At 43.3% G+C, this 21,017-nt stretch overlaps 1 protein-coding gene across 1 annotated transcript in view; it reads left to right on the top strand.

Annotated features, from left to right (window-relative positions):
• Positions 1–21,017, top strand: part of KAZN (kazrin, periplakin interacting protein) — a 226,860-nt gene that overhangs the window by 848 nt on the left and 204,995 nt on the right. The window lies entirely within an intron of this gene.

The following is a 21,017-nucleotide window of genomic DNA, read 5'->3' as shown; positions in this document are numbered from 1 at the left end:
ACATATTTACAGACAGCAAGGGGTGGGATGGCCCTGTGGGTTTGGGTTAAACTGGGCTGGAACAGGCTGCTCCTTCTGTCCTTGCTGTCCCTTTCCTGCTCTGTTTCCCAAGTTCTTCCCTAAAACCTAGTGGTTTCCAAAGGGAAGATTGGGGTGACCCCTTTTGCAATTGAACAATTTGGCCTTGACCACCCTGAAACCACTCAAAAGCTTTGTGCTCAATTATTTACAAACAGCAAGGTGTGGGATGGCTCTGTGGGTTTGAGTTAACCTGGGCTGGAAGAAGCTGCTCCTTCTGTCCTTGCTGTCCCTTTCCTGTTCTGTTTCCCAAATTCTTCCCTAAAATCTGATATTTTTCAAAGTGAAGATTTGGGTGACCCCTTTTGCATTTAAGCACTGGCCTCCACTACCCCTGAAACCACTCAAAAGCTTTTTGCCCAATTATTTACAGACAGCAAGGGGTGGGATGGCCCTGTGGGTTTGGGTTAACTTGGGCTGGAACAAGCTGCTCTTCCTCTGCTGGTGGAAGTTCTGTTTGGGTGTGAGCAAAACGTGTGTGGTGATTTTTGCATTTCAAAATAATCACATTCTAAGTGGAGGCTGACTTGCTGCAGCATGTGAGTATCTGCTTTGGTATTCAGCTCTGTGAAGGACAAAGTGGGTTTTTTTTTCATGGCTTTCCCTGGCTGTTTGTGTCACTGTAGCACCCAGAAGCTCTGCTCCTTTCCCCAGGTGTTTTCATACATTTCTAACTCTCTGCAATGGGCCTGGCTATTTCTTATCTGTGCCTTTTGGCTGTTAGGTAGGTGGTGTGTGACATGACTAATCCCAAATTTCTCATGTTTGCCTCCTGTTCCTTACAGGTGCTCTGAAGCACCAGTCCCTGAGGTGCCCCAGAGCTGTGCACTCACATCCTCCTCCAAATTCCCCAAATTTAACAGATTGGATAAGGGATTTTACAAGATTTACCCTTATTTTCCTATCCCTGCTGACAGCTCTGAGGAAGGATGTGTTTGTTTACTTAAGGGCCATGAATAAACCTGGGTTTCTGCAGTGATGCAAGAACAGCACTTGCTCTGAATTTTTAGAGGTTGTTTTTCTCAGATCTCCTGGTACTTCATTACTGTTTGTGCTGGTACAGGTATTGTGGCAAATTTATCCTGCAAAATGTCCCACCCTATTTCCTTCGGTTTTCTCTCTCTCCTAGCAGCCAGTTCTGTTACTAACAATGTTTGGGTTGTATGTTTAATGTGGTGACATTAAAAATACTCTGCATGAGTTTCCTGCAGGTCTCTGTGGGACTTCTGCTCTGCCTCTTGAACTTTCACAGGTAGGGCTGGCAGGATGACTCATTAGGTGACTAATTAGCTGACTGCTACTCAGTTAATCAAGGTTGAGATCATGCCGCTGCCTCATGGAAAATGTCAGGCAGCTCTTTATGAGGGTTTGGTATTAAACTTTTGGTATTAAAGTTTTGGTATTAAACTTGGTATTCCATGTCCTGGGATCAGTCCAAAGGCTGTGGATCCATCAGGTCTTACCCAAAGAAGAGGTGTAGGAGGAAGCTCTGATCCTGGGTGAGCAGTTTGTTCCCCAAATTAGCAAGGTGGGAAAACACAGATGGTAGCTAAAGTTTGGTTTGTTTTCCTTTCCCTTTCTTAGAGGGAAATGCCCCAAAAGGAAACCTGGGACTTGTGGGTTTTCAAATCCCACATTAGTCTGTCACCCAGAAGATTTTCTTTACTCTGGTGGATCATCTTGGGAGGATTTTCTGGATGTTTCCTCAGCTAGGAGGTGAGATGCAACGTTAGGATGGCTGCCATGGGTGTCAGTGACATCCAGAGGGATTTCAGGTGTGCTCCCATGAGTTTCCATCCTTACAGCAATGACAGACACACTGAGCACTCCTGAAAGCAGAACTTCAGCTGCAGGGTCTGGGGCTGTGTCTGTGCTCATGGCCATGGGCAGGGGGAGCACACACAGCTTTGGGACACCCAGCTCTGGGTTGTTACTTGTGTGAAAAATACCAATCACTTGTTTGGAAAATTTTAAAAGTTTAATAGTAATAAAATGGTTATTAAAATAGTGATATAATTAGAGTAATGAAATTTTGAACAGTTGGGATTAGGACAACATGAGGCAATAAAAACAAAGAGTTACAGACAGTCTGGGTACCTCTTTCTGGGCAAAATAAACCCAAAAAAGGACCCACGTTAACAGAGGATTAACCCTTAAAAGCAACAGCCTGTTGCATATTCATACACCTCATCCATGATGCAGAAATTCCATTCAAACACAGGATTCTGTCTGGGCAGTGTCAGCTTCTTCCTCTGAATCCTGACAGCATCTTCAGGGCTGAGTGAGGCAGGAAGTTCATTTCTCCTGATAATGGAGCAATAAATTCTCTTTCTCTGACAGATTCAGGTGTCCTGTGGCTGCCATCTCAGTGTGAGTCCTCTCTTAAAAAAGTATCTCACATAGCATAGTTTCTATTTTAACATTATGCTATAACCTAAAACTATATTGAGCACACTACTTAAGAAAATTAATACAGCATAACTTTCTAACATAACACATTTTAATATTTGCAAAAAGCCAATAATAAAACACACATTTTTCACACTTGTGTCCTGTGTCACTGAGCTGACATTTGGGACAGGGCCACAAAAGGTCTCAGTGTAGAGCAGGGCTGTGCCAAAGCCTTCACAAACCATAAAACCTGATCCTGCCCCTGTGATTCCCCTCACCAGCAATCTCTGAGGAGCCAAGTTCTGACCCAAACAGTCCAAATCTCACAGGAAACATTTGTGGGTACCCAGCACCACATCACTGTCACTGGTGCCATTTGGGCTCCTTAATAACTCTGGGATGTGCCTGAATGAAAAAGGTGCTGCCCTTAATGAAATGTCAGAGTTTGTGCCTGGAGAATTGCTGAGCCTGAGATAGATCACAGCTTGACAGCACTCTGATGTGCCACCTGCCATGATCTTGTGGCTTTTAGAGCTCCTGCCTGTGATGTGAGGACATTTCTCCTCCAAAGTACACGTCAGGAGAGCTGGGCTCTGCTTGCAGAATGTGCTTCAGGTCCTGTGGAGCATTTTCTGCTCTTGATGCAGAAATCAGGGGGGTTTTATGCTCTCCTGCAAACACATCCCCTTCTCTCTGTGCTGCTCTCCAGTAACTGGCTCTGAAAACCAAATACTGACTGTTTGGAAGTCAGCTTTCCCCTTGGCAGCTGCACCTCCTCCCCACTGATAAAAGATCTGTAAAATTGGGGGTTTTGAGCAGCTGATCCTGCACAAGTGGCTGATTATTCCTGGATAGCTCACGGAGATCTCTGCAGTCACAGAGCAGCCTGTGGGTGCTGGCAGCCCTGCCTTGCCCTTTGCACAGCTCCTCACTCTGTGTTTGACCTCTGGCACAGCTCATGGGATGCTCTTTGGGAAGTTATTTTTCTACTTTCCCATTTTATCCTGTTGCCCCTTTCCTCACCAGTTTCCTACAGCCCCATAACTTTTTGTTCCTGGTGCTCACCTGGGTGTTTGTTTGTCCTGGGTGCAGGGAGCAGTGGGGATGGGAAGGCTGCAGCTGGCTGAGCTCCTGCTTTGAGATTTCCCTCACAAAACTCCAGTTTCCCTGTTGGATTAAGTTTTGTTTTATTTTTTTTACCCAGAGATGAAGCAACTGAGAGGCATTTTAAAAACTTTTATTCCATTTTCAGGCTCATGTGAAGGGTGAGACAATACAGATGTTATCATTCTATTTCCCACATTTCCCAAGGCAGCAAATCCTTGCTGTTGCAGGAATTAAATTTGGCTGATGCCTGGAGGATCTGTCAGTGCCACTGGGGACGTGGTCACCTTTAGAGGGAGTGTAATTCCCAAAGGGAGGCTGTAATTCCTGCCTGGGGTCACTCAGGGAATAAGATTTCTGTTTTCCTTGGCAAGCCATGCAGGGTGAGTGATGTTTTGCCTTTCCCATTCCCTACAAGGCTGGTGATTTCCAAAAGGAGTCACTGGGAAAGAGGCTTCAAACCCCCATCCTAAATCTCCTGATCTCAGAAGAAATTCCTGCCTGCCAGGCAGTGCTGGAGGTCTTTCTTGCTTGAAGCACAAATTTGAATCTGGCACAGGTTCATGCTGTAAATTTTGCTATTACCCAAATGAAAGACTCCAGTTGCTCATTTTTGAAAGAAATTTTTTTAAAAGTCTGAAGGATTTATGATTGTCACAACCAAACTTTTAAAATGGGGGTTGCTAAGAATTTGAAGAGTATTTCCCATCTGCTCTCTCATGAAATATTGACTATATGGAGTGAGACCTGATCTCCAGGAGAGCTGAGTGTTCTCTGGAAGAATTTGGCTCAGTGGAGAAACCATTTATGTTATACATGGCCAAATTCCAAGCAATTTGTTTGGTGTATTGCACTTTTCTGGATTTACAGCCATGCATTATTCTCTGACTCACTGCTCCATTAGATTAATTTCCATTTTTCATCAATTCCTTGGCTCTCAGATGCTGCTGATTTGTTGGGCTCCCAATATTTTTTCTTTATATCTTGCCAGTTAATTTTCCATTGGTTATGAAATAAGGAACTTGATTCAAAATGTGACCAGAATGAACAAGAAAATAATTTGAAAATCATCCAGAACTTAGGATTTTGCAGTGAATCTCTTCCATATTATATTTCCATTACATATATATTATCCATTACATGCATTCTGTATTCCACTTTGGTTTGGCTGCCTCTCCCAGCAGAAAATTAAAGACATGATAAAAAATTCTTAGGAGTTCTTCTATGGAAATTAATGTCATGTGGCTCAAGGCTTTTGACTTTTTCCCCCAGATCTGTAGTTTCTAGCTCTTGATCCAGCTCCTCTCAAGGGGAATGTGAGGTGAGATTGATGTGGCATTACCTAAGCAAAATATTTATCATGCAGCATGAAATCCCTGGAGTCTCATCTGGCCTGGCATCTTTTGCAAAGATTTTGTTTTGCAAACAAAGGATGGAAAATGCAACATAGAATTCCTTCATCTGGAGATCTGGAGCTTGAATATTGTTTTAAACAAACAAAATAGTATTTTGAAAAGAGCTGCTCTGCACCCCCTGGCTTGGGTGAAGGTTTGCTCAGGAGCTGGGCTCCTTGAAGCAGTTCAAATCTGATGGGTATTAGATCTGAAAAAAAGTGATTAATGGGAAAATTTCAGCCCCTGATCAGATGTGGAAGGAAATCTCTGACCTTCTAAAATGAGGCTCAGATGAACATTTACCATCTGTGCTCTCTTACTTTGTGCCCGTCAGTCCCCTGTGCATTTTTCCATTATTTAATTCAACAGCCACCAAACAGGATCTGCTTTCACAGCACTTACCTGGAGCTGGGGCAGGGCAGAGGGGATGCAGCTTCACCTTCTCCCCAAAATCTGAGTTTGGCAGTGCCTGTCAGGGGGGGTGGCACAGAGCCCCAGGATGGTTTGGGCTGGGAGGGACTTCAAACCCACCTTGTTCTCTGTCACTGTGATATTTTCTGAAAAATCTTCTTTATCCAGGATTCTTCTGCTGGGAAGCTGAGAAGCCTCAGAGAGGAATGAAAACAATAATTATCTGATTGCTTCTCCTGTGTTTGCTGCTTTGGAATGTGGCTGGGGATTGTTTACCAACAAATGAATGTTTGATTGGTTTAATGTGAATTGTTTTTAATTAATGACAAATCACAGCCAGCTGTGTCAGGACTCTGAGGAGTCAGTCAGGAGTTTTCATTGTCATTCTTGTTAAGCTTTCTGTCTGTATTCTTTCTCTTTCCTGAGTATAGTTTTAGTATAGCTTCTTTTAATATAACAAACCACATTATAACATAACACATAAAACATATACAACACAACATACATACAACATAACATCCTAGAACATCTAACACATATAACATAATATAATTAATATAATATGTAATATAACTAAATAATAGACCATATAATATATATTATAATTATTATAATATATGATATAATTAATATGATATAATTAATGATATAATTAATATAATATGATGTAATATTATGTTATGTTATATTATATTATATTATATTATATTATATTATATTATATTATATTATATTATATTATGTTATGTTATGTTATGTTATGTTATGTTATGTTATATTATATTATTTATGTTATATGTTATGTTATGTTATGTTATGTTATGTTATGTTATGTTATGTTATGTTATGTTATGTTAGCCTTCTGAGAACATGGAGTCAGATTGTCATCTCTCACCTCATCCTGGGGACCCTCACAGCCACCCCAGTTTTTCACCCCTCTCTCCCAGGCTGCTCTAAGCCCATCCTACTCAGCCTTGGACACTTCCATGGATGGATTCATTTCTGCTGCTGGGTTTTCTGAATTACAGCACTTTGTGAGCTCAGGCTCCAGCTCCCAGAGCAAACCTTTAGTGACAGCTCTCCTTGCCTCCTGTGGACAACAACAGCAGCAAACAATCAGCATGAAACTTGCTGGGATCATTGGTTTGGGGCCACTCAGGATCAGGGCTGGGAATGTTCTCTGGCACTTGGAGCATCAGGTTTCCTACGTGCATTAGTCAGTGATAAATCTTTCATGGTAACAAGCTGTTTCATTTGCTCTCCCAGGAGAGGAGGGGGTGTGTGTGGATGCCAGAGATGTTTGCAGCAGCCTGCTTTAATTACTGTGCCTCAGGTTAGATTCACTAGTTTTGGGAAAAGAAGAAACTGGAGCAGGTGTCAGGTGGGTGAAGTGAGATTAATTTGGTGATCCCAAAGAGTCTGGGCCTCCTGGGTGGGGAGCCATGGGCCTGCTAAGGTGAGGCATCACTGATTTGTGACTGTTGGTCATAGAATCATGGAATGGTTTGGGCTGGAAGGAACCTAAAAACCCACACTTAAAACTCTTCCCACACTTCCCACTCTCCCAGGCTGCTCCAAGCCCCATCCAGCCTGGCCTTGGAGACTCCCAGGGATCCAGGGCAGCCACAGCTGCTCTGGGCACCCTGTGCCAGGGCCTCCCCACACTTTACAGGAAAGAATCTCCTCTATATATTTAACCTAAATGTCCCCTTTTCAGTTTGGACCCATCACCTCCTGTCCTGTCACTACAGTGCAGGCACCCAAGGCTGTTGTGCTGCAGACACCTGGAAGAGAAAATTCCTGACTGCAGCGTTACACAGTTGACAGTTACTTGGTTTTGTCAGATTTCATGGTTGGGGATTTTCCTTTTACTAAACCTGGCTGCTCCTGAAGTTGCTGTTCCCTGAGTGGAGCTGTGCTCTGGGTTTTTGTGCTGGTGCTGTCACATTCAGCAGCTCAAAAGCAACCACATAAATCTGTGCCCACCACTGTGGTGGTGAGAAAGTGCAGAATGAAATCCCTGCCAGCTTTCTGTGCATGTTCCTGCCAGGCTGAATCACCTTGTGTGTGCTGGTGCAGAAAAAGGAGTCATTTTTGTCAAAACCAAGCCTGTTTTTCTGACATGACAAGCAATGTACCACAAACAAACTGCTTGAGAAGCCCCTGGAGTTTTGTGTTTTAGAGGAGAACAGGATAATCTCATTGTCTCCAGAGCCAACTCCAGCACTAGGAGGAAACATCATTTTACCTCCCCCAGAAAAGCAATGGGTAAAAATTCTCCTTGACAGGTGATGTGCTCCTGCCTGAGCTGAACAGATTCAGGAGCCACAGAAATGAAATGGGAAGATCACAAATATTTTTCCTTTCCACCCAGTGGGATGTGCTGTTATTAGGGATAAAAAGAAGTGACATTTATCTCCCTCTTTTCACTTCAGTAGGTAGGACTGTGCTCCCAGGAGGAGAAGAGTGGATGGACTCCCCTTGCCTGGGGAGCTTTTACTGCTCTATAAAGTTCTCCTTTAATCACACAAACATTTTGCTGCTGTTGTTTGCCTGGGGAGCTTCACTGGGCCCTGAAGGACAGAGGCATCACAGACAAGGACTTGCTAATACCCTATAAATATATAAATATATAACTCAATATGAAGGGCTTGAGAGAATCATGGAGGCCACACTTCAGTGAGCAGAGTGGGGTGTAACAGGTTGGAAATTTTGTTATCTCAGAGAGGATTTCCTGCTTTGGTTTATTTCAGGCTGGAAAAGCTCCTGAGAGCTGCAGAGCCTGGCTGAGAGCACAGCACAGGGATCTCTTACAGCAAAGGGGGCTTTTTCTGATGGCCAGACAGTAGCTGGTGTCCTGAGGGTGATGGATTGTACCTGCTTGGAAGAGGGGAGAAAAAAAAGCAGTATTAAAAAAAAAAAAAGAGGATGTGGGAATGTGGGTATTAAAGAGATGGCAAAAGATGGCCTTGGGTGGAGCTGAATCCCCTTTTCCTGGATGGAGCTGGTGCTTCATTCCCCAGAGCAGCACCCTGGGCTTGTGGGGTGTGATCAAACCTGCAGCAGCTTTTGGGAGCTGAGGTGTCCCCGTGCTCTCCTCTGCCCCTCACCCTGGGGGAGTGATTATTGTGTTTAAAACCACACAACACACACTGAGGTGTGACTATTGTGTTGAAAACCACACAACACACACTGAGGTGTGATTATTGTGTTGAAAACCACACAACACACACTGAGGTGTGATTATTGTGTTCAAAACCAGCCCAGCACAGAGCAGCCACTGAGGGGGCACCATGGATGTAAGTGTGGAATTATGGATATGCACCTACAGCACAGCAGGAGGGGGTTATTCTTAAATAACAAGGAAAAGCTTTCCCCAAATGTTCTGACTGCTGTGTGCTACCTAGTACCAGGAAAAAAAAAAAAACAAACCCAAACCCCAAACCAACAGCAGAAAACAGAAAATATTAAACACTATTTTTTGTGTAAATTAAATATAAATTGTCCCCTGTCATCTCAACAGTCAGACTCCATTATTAGAGCATCTGTACACAAAGCACTTGTGAGCTGATTTACTCCTGATTCAATTATGGGCAGTGTTCATCTGCCCTCCTGATGGACTGATTTGGTTTTGTCAGTTAATGCTCATAGCAAAGTATATGGATGTAATAATTCGTTGCCATTGCAGCCCTCATGTTTTTTGACACCAAAATAATGAACTGAAAACATGTGTGTGATTACACTTGCAGCTACAAACAGGAATTAGTGATTACTCTTTCTTTGGAGGTCTTGGAGGCAATTTTAATGGCCATGCATTATTAGAATGGTAAAGGGGAAGAAAGACATGAAGCAAAGAATTTGTCTTTGCTCTGGCTTTATCCTGTTTTATGGTAGGTGGGGATTTTTGAGAATCATGTAAATGGAAATTTTCCCTAAATTCTGATATGAAATAATGAAAGTGTTTTACATCCAGGCCATCATGAGTTTAACTGATAAATCAGCTGAACAAGGCTGAGGTTCCTGGCTAATGCAATGGGTGTAATGATGGAATAAAAACCATGTGAGCCCTTCCAAAATTAAACATTCCTAAAGAGCTGGAATATGATACCCTCAAAATATCCATATGTTATCTTGGCTGGGAATGAAATACATAATATGAAATTTAAACATGGGAGAACTATGCTAGAATAGGAAATATGTTTGATTCCATTAGTTTTGAAATGGAAATGTAGAGTCATCAAAGCCCTGGTAAAGAGAAAACAGGCTGGGAGGGAGAAATGGATGCAGAAGAGAAAGACCCTGCAGTGTCCCGAGGGTTGTGGATTGCAGGTCAGGAATGTTGCATTTTTGCAGGTCAGGAATGTTGCATTTTTGTAGGTCAGGAATGTGGCATTTTTGCAGGTTAGGAATGTTGCATTTTTGCAGGTTAGGAATGTTGCATTTTTGCAGGTCAGGAATGTTGCATTTTTGCAGGTCAGGAATGTTGCATTTTTGCAGTGTTATCCTGTAAGGCTCCATCCCAGCAGCCCCTCAGTGAGGGCTCCCAGCACAGCAGCGAGAGCCCAGCTGGGTTAAAGACCCAAGTCACCCTCTGGTCCTGCTCCTGTGGGCAGAGCAAGTCCCAGGAAATTCAATTTATTTCTATTTCCACTATTCCTTTTGTTCCAGCTTGCCCAGTTACCTGAGCAATGCAGTTGTGGTTTGTTATTTTCTGTGTCCTTGGTACCCCCTTAGCGGGAAAATAATCCAGGTGTCAACTCTTAATTGGAAAGTTTAGTTTAGTTTTTAGTTCTGAAAAGCCCTTGTACCAAGAGATTGTTGGCCATTTTGTGCCTTCTAATGAAAAGCTGCAGAACTCCCAGCAGTGAGACTGTTTTAGTGATAAGAAATAATAAACACCTGAGTGTGAACATGAACTGCTGTCTCAGTGCCTTCATCCCACAGAAACCCACAGGGGTGGAATGGGAAGAGCTTTAAGGTCCCTTTTGACACAAACTCTTCTGGGATGCTGTGATTCCATAACCACCAGCACTGGGTGCTCAGCTGGGACAGTGCAGCCATTTCTGCAGGCTTTAAATAAGATTTGGATTTTTCCTGCCTGCACTGGGAGCCTGGTGGGTCAGGGGCAGGGTGGTGCAATATTGTATTTGCAGGGAGGAATGATGAATCTGACTCTGTGTTCTCAGAAGGCTAATTTTTTATTTTATGATACTATATTATATTAAAGAATACTATACTATACTAAAGAATACAGAAAGGATACTTACAGAAGGCTGAAAAGGTAATAATGAAAACTTGTGACTCTCTCCAGAGTCCTGACACAGCTTGGCCCCAATTGGCCAAAGAGTGAAAACAACTCCCAGCAGAATGCAATGGAACAATCACCTGTGGGTAAACAATCTCCAAACACATTCCACATGTGAGCACAACACAGGGGAAACAAATGAGATAAGAATTGTTTTCCTTTTCTCTGAGGCTTCCCAGGAGAAAAATCTTGGGTGAAGGGATTTTTCCAGGGAATGTGAATGCCACAGTGCAAAGGTGCCTCAGCTCCCTTAAATGTACTGGAAATATCAAGAGTGGCCTGGCCATGGCACCACACAGCTCTGAGTACAGAAATTCACCCTATTTTTCCATATTTCCAGCTTCTGAAAAGTCCTGGAAGACTCCAGTTGGGAGTCAAACAGGTTAAATCAAGATGTCATTTTTAAGCTTGTGAAATGTTGGAGCTTCTTCCTCTTTCACCCACAGATAGATAATGATTGCAAAGAACTCTCCAAATCCAGCTCTATCCATGGCTGCTAAAGTTCTCACTAAATATTCCAGCCCCTCTCTTGGACAGCTCTGCACCAATCTGTGCAAGCTGTGGCCAATTCCCACAGGCTGAATAACTGTGGTTTTCTTGGAAAGCTGGTGTTTGTAACATAAATTCTTTGTGCTGTGGTGCTGACCCCCGGTGGCTGCTGCCTGGTGTCTCCTGCTGTGCTCTGGGAAAACTGCCTGGATCCTGACTTCCCATTAAGCACCTGGTTTTAAGTAAAAAATCGTAGCAATAATAATAATTTTAAAAAGGGTTTTTTGTTTCTCAAAATGTATTCTGACAGAGAGCACAACTGTTCTCCAAGAAATAATTTTTTCCTCCTTTCCACCCCCTTTTTCCTTCTTCTTTTTTTTTTTTTTTTCATTTTTCTTTCCCGTTTTAAGTTACTTTTCATTCAGCTTGAGGAACGTTTCCAGTGGTTTATTCCAGACTGAGAGCAGTTTATTTTCCAGCTTATCTATCAGTTTGCTGTGTGCTGAAGATGCCAATAACACACTGACTTGGAAAATAATGATCCATCATCCTAAATTCCTATGGATTTATCAGGCTGGGGATGGCAGCCCCAGCTGAACTGGTTGCTTTAAAAAACAAAAGTAGGAAAAAGATTTATTGTATTTCTTAATTCCATTTCTTAATGGAAAGATGAGATGAGATTTTCTTGCTTCCCCCTTCTCCAAGTGCAGGGTTTTAGTAAATAATGTGTTAAGTACAGCAAACTCATTAAATGATAAGTGCCAGCTCCACAAATTGATAAGGTGGGATTTGTTTCCTGTAAACAGCAAAATGCTGCTTTTGCAGATAAACACAAAGCTTTTATCTTCAAGGCAAACTGTAGATGAACTAGAAGGGTAATTTAACATTCACAGTTGTTTAAAAGGGATTAACTCCTGTGAAGATTTGTTATACACATGTAGGAATCCAGTGAAGGCATTTCAGAAGTGAGAATTTTTTTTTCTTCTCTGTGAAGTTCAGCATTTTAGTTAAAATTTGATATTCATTAGAATCAGAGATGGATGGATTTTGTGCCAGTGTTTTGTGAGGGCCTTCCTACCATTTAATATTTTAATGTTCTCCATGTGGGGGGAAGAAACAAAGTCACCATGATCTCCAGCTTTGATGGCAAAAGGCACACAAGAAAGTTTAAAATACAAATTAGCTCCTCCAGAATCCAACTGTGTGGATCTAATTACATCTAATGCTAATTATCCTCTTGATCTTAGCATTTTACTGTGTTCCAGCTATGACTATTGCCAGACATGAATCACACATTTAGGCTTATCCACAGAAAGCCCAAAACCAGGCTGGGGCTGCTGCTTTGCCTTGGGAGTGGAACAAAGTGTTTAGATGTTTTTTTGTGTTTTTTTTTCCTGTCCCTTTCAGCTTTTCTGAAAACAATTTACCTGGGAATGCCTAGTGCTGTTTGCACTCCAGGAAAGTTGTGTTTTCTCTGGTTTTTTTTGGAGAGAGGGTTTTTGTTATGCTTAACCCTCAGTGAGCTGGGTAATGTTCCACTTGAGGTTTGCTGCTTCCATTCATATTTATTGAATTAGGGAATGGTGGCTTAGGTGCCTCCCCTCCTTTCCCTTGGGGAGGATATTTTATAATAAACCTGAAGTAATTCATGAGAGAATGATCATTTCTGTAAGAAAGGCTGAGTAGAAATGTTGGCTCTGATACCTGTGATCTGCAGGGGGGATTCATGTTGTAAATTAGGGTGCCCCAACGAGGGAGAAGATGACATATATGACTCTGTTGATATCAGGAAGTTAATTAATATTGTGTTTGTGGGGTTCCCAGACAAAGGAAGGAATGATGAATCTGACTCCAGGTTCTTAGAAGGCTAATTTAAGATACTATATTATATTAAAGAAGACTATACTAAACTATACTGAGGAATACAGAATGTATGCTTACAGAATGCTAAAAAAATAATAATGAAAACTTATAACTCTTTCCAGAGCCCTGACACAGCCTGACTCTGATTGGTCATTAAATCAAAACGATTCATGTGAAACCCATGAAACAATCACCTGTGGCTAAACAATCTCCAAACACATTCCAAAGCTGCAAAACACAGGAGAAGCAAATGAGATAATATTGTTTTCCTTTTTCTCTGAGGCTTCTCAGCTTCCCAGGAGCAAAATCCTGAGAGAAGGGATTTTTCCAGAAAATATGACAGTGACAAATTAATTACATTATTATACTATATCATTTAGTATTATATTACATTACATTTAAATTGAATCTGCACAAGCACTTAACTGCACAGAATCTCACCCAACAGTCCCAACTCCCACACACACCCTGACAGGCCAAGGAAACAAAACCCCATCACTTTGGCTAAACAATCTCCACATTGCATTCTGCTTTGGCACAAACACAGGCACAGCAAATGATAGGAATTGTCTTGATCATTCTTTTCTTCTCTCACTGCTTCTCCCAGGTTCAGAGAATGTGAATCCCACAGATTTGGGGTGTTTTGGCTGCACTGTTTCTCTTCCCTGCTGTTGGGCCATGGCAAGTGTGGGTTTGGCAGCCTCAGCTCAGGATCTGGAGCTGGGGATGGTTCCCAGGCCCCACTCTGGAGCTGGGGATGGTTCCCAGGCCCCACTCTGGAGCTGGGGATGGTTCCCAGAGCCCCATTTTGGAGTTGGGGATGGTTCCCAGAGCCCACTCTGGAGTTGGGGATGGTTCCCAGGCCCCACTCTGGAGCTGGGGATGGTTCCCAGGCCCCACTTTCCATCTGCAGGGTCTGAGCACCTCAAACACACAAATATCCATCCCAGTGTGGCTGGTGCTGCTCGCTTTGCTTGATTTATGGAGTTCCTGGGAACAGACCAGGAGAGGGAGGCAGAGCACGCTGCAAAGCTCCCAGCCAGCCTGACTCAAATGATTCTGGAGTTTCTGGAGTTGCAGGGTCTGCTCCCAGCCAGCCTGACTCAAATGATTCTGGAGTTTCTGGAGTTGCAGTGTCTGTGCTGGCAAACCCCAGGGCAGGCAGGGCCAGCACGGGGTCCCTCCCCAGCCAGGCCTGGGTGCTCACTGCACAGGCTGCTGGTGCCTCTGCCTCACTTGGGGTATTGAGGGAGGCTCTTCTGGGCTTCAGGTGACCCCTCCATCCCTCCTTCCCTCCATCCCTACTTTCATCCTTTCCTCCCTCCATTCCTTGTTTCCTTCCTCCATCCCTCCTTCCATGCCTCCATCCTTCCAACCCTGCTTTCCTCCTTCCATCCCTCCTTTTCTCCCTCCATCTCTCCTTCCATCCCTCCTTTTTTCTCTCCATCTCTCCTTCAATCCCTCCTTTTTTCTCTCCATCTCTCCTTCAATCCCTCCTTCCATCCCTCTGAACCTCCTTTCCTCCCTCCATCCCCCCTTTCATCTCTCTATCCTTCCATCCCTCCTTTCCTCCCACCATCCCTCCCTCCATCCCTCCTTTTCCTCCCTCCATCCCTCCTTTCCTCAATTCATCCTTCCCTCCCTCTTTCCCTCCCTCCATCCCTCCTCACCCACCTGCAGCTCTCAGCCCAGCCCCTCACTGGCAGTCCCTGACACCCCAAAGCTGCCTGGGGCAGATCCTGGGCTGCAGTCAAACTCCACGAGGGAGATGATATCTGGTTCAGGTTAGCTCATCTGCACAGATTTGGGTTCATTTCAGGGTCATTTGGGCTGATTTCATGTGATTTGATGATTACAAGCAGCAGCATTTGTTTTATCAAATAGGCCAGATTAGATGTAAATCAAATTTGGCCAGAGAGTTTGAACCCAAGAAATGTTCAGCTGTGAGGGTGATGTACTGGTGATCTCACCTGCAGGAGGAAAAAAAAGGAAACAAAAACTTGAAAATCAGAGTTTTTGTCTTTATGGTGTTTTCTGATGTGAGAAATGTTCTTAGTTTCATGAATTGAACCCTACCAAAATGAATAGTGAAATCCAAAGAGAAAAAGGATTCTTCTCTCAGCAATAGCTCTGCAATGTGCTTATTAAAAAAAAAAAAAAAAAAAAAAAAAAAAAAAAAGGCATTTTAAGGAAATAAAAAGTATTTTGGGAAACTAGCTCTTGCAAGAGTCACATCAAGGGCCTTCTGTGCTCCTGGCAATCAGTCCAAATTCATCAGTCAGTTTCTCTATGGCTGTGCTCTGTGTAAAAGTTTTATTTGATGTCCCAGGCAACCTTGAGAATTCTTCTAGGCTGCATCAATTTGATTTAATTCAGCTTCATGTTCGAGCAGATGATCTCAGATCAGCCTGGAGCACCCACACTGTGCTTACTGCAGGATTTTGGCTGGTGCATGTTTGGCATTTTTGCCAGGACAGTGACAAAAGTCTTTGTGCCAGGGGCAAGTGCAAGGAAAACAGAATTCCTGCTCAGTGCTGCTTGCAGCACCCCAAGAGAATGTGGAACCACTCAGGTCAGCAACAATTCACCCCAAAACAATTCTGTGAATGAAGGCTAGGACAAGCTGTGCATGGAAGTTCTTGCCAGAGGAGAGGTTTTGCTAAATAAAGTTCTGGTGAGCAATTACTCTCATAATTTGGTGGCAAATCCTGTGGGGAATTGCTCTTGGTAACTCTTATTTTATTAATTAGCTCAACTACCATGAGGCATTAATAAATATTGCAATGCTCTTGATGAAGAGCTAATTGTTTATTCCCCTTTTGCACATGGCACACCTGAGGAATGAAGGTTTTTTCTCATTTTTGGTAGGTACAGAGGCACTGCTTCAGTTCCCAGACTCAGGGAAAATGTGACTCGTGTGTGTGAGGAGCCTTTGGTGTCTGCTGGGTCTGGGCCAGTGAGGAGCTGCAGTGAGCAGCTCCAAGGACAGGAGGGAATGCCCTTCCCAGAGTGTGGAGAGTTTAGTTCAGGCATGGCTTGAAGAAAAAGGCCATGAAGCCATGCAATTGAGAGAAAAGTAACAGGTAGTAGTGAAGCAGTTCCCAGCCTGACTTCTATAAACAATTAGACTCTCTCAGGCATCATTGTATAAACAATAAGGTTCTCAGGCAGTCTTCCCATAACAAGTGTAACACCCTCTCTGGGAAAAGATGGCACCCTGAGAACAGATGTGGAAGTTTTGGGAACCGTTCATATCACAGTGGGAACACTGGTTTTATTTTGTGTTAACAATCAACGGTATAGTAAAACAAAAGGTGTGGTTAGAGTTTTCTCTGTTAGCCTATCATAAACCTGGATTTTGGAATATGCATGAAGTTCATTAACACTATTATTTAAACTGGCTGATCGATCAATAAATCGAGTTCGATGCATCAAAGGATTGGTCGTTCTCCCCTCACTTCAACACCAGAGGGGTGTCATTTAATTCACAGGCCGGCTTGGGTTGGAATGGACCCTAAAGACCTTCCTGTCCCACCCCTTCCACCACCCCAGGCTGCTCCAGGCCTGTCCAGCCTGGCCTTGGACACTGCCAGGGATCCAGGGGCTGCTCTGGGCACCTGTGCCAGGGCCTGCCCACCCTCCTGGGGAAGGATTCCTGCCCAACATCCAACCCAAGCCTGCCCTCTGGCACTTTGAAGCCATTTCCCTTTGTCTTGTATTTGTAGGGATGCCCCAACAAAGGCAGGAATGATGAACCTGACTCCATGTTCTCAGAAGGCTAATTTATTATTTTATGATACTATATTATATTAAAGAACACTATACTAAACTATATGAAGAATACAGAATATATACTTACAGAATGCTAAAAAGATAGTAATAAAAATTCATGACTCTGGAAAGAGTCCCCACACAGCTTGGCCCCAATTGGCCAAAGAGTGAAAACAACTCCCAGCAGAATGCAATGGAACAATCACCTGTGGGTAAACAATCTCCAAACACATTCCACATGAGCACAACACAGGAGAAGCAAATGAGATAAGAATTGTTTTCCTTTTCTCTGAGGCTTCTCAGCTTCCCAGGAGGAAAATCCTGGGTGAAGGGATTTTTCCAGAGAATGTGAATGTGGCAGCCCTTGGGCTGTCCCTGCAGGCCCCTGGAGATGAACACATCCCTGTCCTGCTCTCAGTGGGATCAGGTGGGACCCACAAACAGCCCAAGAATGAGTAATGACATTTCTTATTAGGAAGCAAGCTCCTTGTTCCATTTTCTGCTTATTGCCACCACTTTTTCCCCCCTTACAAGTCTAAACCTTCAGCAGGGCAAGGCATCATCTCAGGGATGATTTTTGTGACTTAATGGTTTACTCAGTCCTGTCCCCGTGCTGTGACAGCCCTGCCCTGCCTCCTGTGCCAGGAAGAGCCAGTCAGAGTTCAGGCAGCTGAAAGGTCACTGTGATAAGGTGCCACATGAGCTGATAAGGTGCCACATGAGCTGATAAGGTGCCACACGAGGTGATAAGGTGCCACAGGAGGTGATAAGGTGCCACATTCCCCTGGGGAAGGACCACAGCAAGGTGTGACCCTGCCCTGGTGACAGAGTGCAGAGAAAATGCAGAGTTGGCATTTCCTGGAAATCCCTCTTGGTACAGCCCCAGTCCCTGGAGGGGGTGGTTGGGCTGCTGAATGTCTCCTTCCATTTGGTTTCCTACATGGAATGAGGGGTGTCCACTGTAAGGTGCTGCCCTCAGGGTTTATTTCTGTGAAATGGTTTTCAAGTATCACCCATGGTGCCATAATTTCCTTTAATGAGCAGAAATAGGTCTGTGATGAGTAGAGTTGCCAGGGCTGTTGTTTTGCAGTGGAGAGGAAAAGTGTTTTTCTTATTTTCTGAGGCTGTCATGGTTAATAAATGAATGAATAATTAAGGAAATTTATCCATATTTAACTCCAGAGCCTGTGGGCATATGACCAATTTGGACAGTCCTTATGTCAAGGCACATATATCAGCCCTTGGAAGAAATCTCAATTCTTTCTGGAAGAGCAAGTTTCTCCTAGCAAATTCCTTGCTGAATTTCCAATTAACTTAATAAATAGGTTTTCTTCTGTTTGTATTTGTTTTACAAATGTCCTGTATTGTTTTACCACTGATACCTCAGTGCTGCTGCTCATCCTGTGTGCCATGATTTATGTTTCTCTGTCCAATGCTTGAAGCTTCACTGGGTTCACTGTTATTATTCCATATAGAAAATTATGTAGAGAGTTGTGAAAGTTTTGATTGAATTCCATATGTAAAACACACCTTGATTCTGGGGAAATTAAGGGCTAAAAAGAGATGGCTGTAGGTTTGGATATTTTTCAGTCTAGATTTTTTATTTTTTCAGCTTTGGACTCAATTTTTTTGTTAGGCTTTTATCTCCTTTTGTTTTCATCTACATAAAAACCCCTTCAATGGATATTGGATGAAGATGAGTCTTAGTGCAGGTGTATTTGAAGACTGAGACTGAGTTTTTGGGTAAGAATCTGGTCCTTGAATGTTCTGGAAGCATTTTAGCAGCTCTGGATCCCTTTGCTGCTCGGGCTGTCCGTGAGCAGCGGGGTCAGTGGAGCATCTCCTCTGTTGTTATGGGAACACCAGCACTGGGGTGCCAGGGAAGGCAGCAGAGATGGTGTTTGTTGAATGACATGGAAAATCAGGTTTTGCTGTTCTCCTCAGAGAGATTTCCACTATTGATTTTGCAGCAATGCTCTGGGTGCAGGATATTTGGAGATGTAACCTATGGTGGGAACAAATAATCTTTATTTCCACTTGGAATTGCCAACTGGGTGCTGTTATTTGGGATGTGCATCTCCATCCTTTCCTGTGCTGTTGCAATAATTCACTAATTCACCTCAAGATGTGAGAAACCCACATTCACAGCTCCCCCAAACCTCCTGGAATTCACTGAATTCTTGGGGGCTCCATTGAACCCTGAGTTCAGTGTAGGGTCAGCAGTGCTCCCCCACACCTGTTTCACACTGCTCAGGTGTTTAATACAAACCAACTTGCATTTTGAGTGGCATCTCCTCTTTGAAGCATGAATAAAAGCCAGGAGGTGAAATCCTGAGGGGCTTTAGGATGAGATTGTGCAGACAAGGCGGCTCCAGCACAGCTGCACTTGGAGCCATAAATATTCAGAGGCTGGGGGTAAAACTGCTCAGCCGTGGGTGGAGAGGCACTCCCAGCCCAGCACATCCCATCCTGCTTTTCCCAGCTCCTCCAGCCCAGCAGATGCTGCTCAGCCTTTGCCACGCTCCTGCCTCCCATCCAAGGCTGGCACTGGAATATGTGGTGGTAAAACTTTCTGACCAGACAGCTCTGAGCCTTGTCACTTCTGAAAACTATTTCAATATAAACTCATTTTCCTCTGTTTTGGGTGGAGCTGGGTAGTCCAAGACTTTATTTAAAAGAGTTTTTCCTACTTTCAGACAAGACAAAGCCCTTGACATTTTGGAGCCTGTTAAAGCAACCAGCTCAGAGCTACAGCAAAGTATTTGATTCCATTATTTTCACTCCATCTTTCTCCCTAAAAACCTCTAAAGCACACATACCATTAGAGCTGCTTGAATGCTCCACAGTCAAACTGCAGGAACTTTGTCACTGCATCTGATTGGAAATTCAAATGGGATTTACTGGTGGGGATCTGAATCCATCTGTCAGCACAGGGCACGTGAGGAGGAAGGTGGGGATGATGTTACCACAGTCAGCAGTTGTGGGATCATTTCCTACATGATTTGCAGCACAGAGAGTTCTAAGCACTGCTAAACCTCATGTTTTAAAGAATAGAGCCAGGAAAATTGGAAATGATCTTTTTCTTTTCTGAGAGCAGTGAGTTGTAGCTATTTCCTGGGTGTTGTGTTCACAGGTGCTGAGAATTCTTAAGTCTAATGCTTCTGGAAATTTCCTGCTTCAGTTGTAGCACCTGGATCTCCCCAGGTCAGGGAGAGCTGATGCTGAACAAGGGGTTTATGCTGTTGTGCACCTTCCCCCCAGACACACATTTTGCCTTCCAGATTTTTTGAGGGGCCTAATTAATTTGATTATTTCATATAACTGCAAGAAAAATCAATAAACAACTGGATGTCTCATTTTTTTTCTTTAAAAATCAGTATTTCATGGTTGCTGTAATTTATTTTTTTCACTCTCCTTTTCCCTGCTGTTGCCTAAGCAGGGAAGAAGCTGATGCTCATTAATACTGAATTTAAATTTGTTGATCAAGTTTGAGAGAGACCCATGAATGAAAGAGAAAATCCAACCCAGCGTTTTCAGTATTTCTAGTTGTTCCACAAGGAACTCCACTTGTGAGCAAGCAAGAAATCCAAATGTGTATTTTTCCAGCTGATAAACTGGAATTTTGCTGGTTTGAAATTTAATTTTTTTTTTATCTGACCCAAGTGTTGATTTCTATTTTAGTTTTTTTTCCCTGGTTCTGTGTATCACTAATAGAAACATATTGGGTTTGATGAAAGTCATAACCTTGTAACAGACATTGTTTTTAAAGCGTGGAGCAGAACAGTCTGGAATAAATCTGTGCTTTATTTTCCAATCAAAAACAAGCACTCTTCAGTCCAAGCTTCTGGTCCTCCTGGAGAGACTTCACAAATGTGATCCTGCCTTGGATTTAGAAGGGAACAAATGAGACACCAGGTGACAAAAATCAGCCATGCAGTATTGCAGATAACTCTGTTTGTCCTTTTTCTGTCAAAGACACAGATGCCCAGTGCTCTGCTCAAAAGGAAATCCTTTTTATACCTGGGAACAATTTCTTCATATGGTAATGTCATCACACAAGAGCAACAGTCTTCCATTGATTGTCCCCTGCAGGTATCCCAGGAGTAGAACCAAAAATTTCAAGTCTTACAATTCCTTCTTGCAAATCTGATTAAGTTTTGTTTCTTTGGGAAGGTAGAATATTCTCTTTGTGGTTTTTTCCTTCCCTTCTC

The sequence above is a fragment of the Melospiza melodia genome, chromosome 26 (genome assembly GCF_035770615.1).
Source record: "Melospiza melodia melodia isolate bMelMel2 chromosome 26, bMelMel2.pri, whole genome shotgun sequence".
Lineage (NCBI taxonomy): Eukaryota > Metazoa > Chordata > Aves > Passeriformes > Passerellidae > Melospiza > Melospiza melodia.
This window is presented reverse-complemented; position numbering and strand designations above follow the sequence as displayed.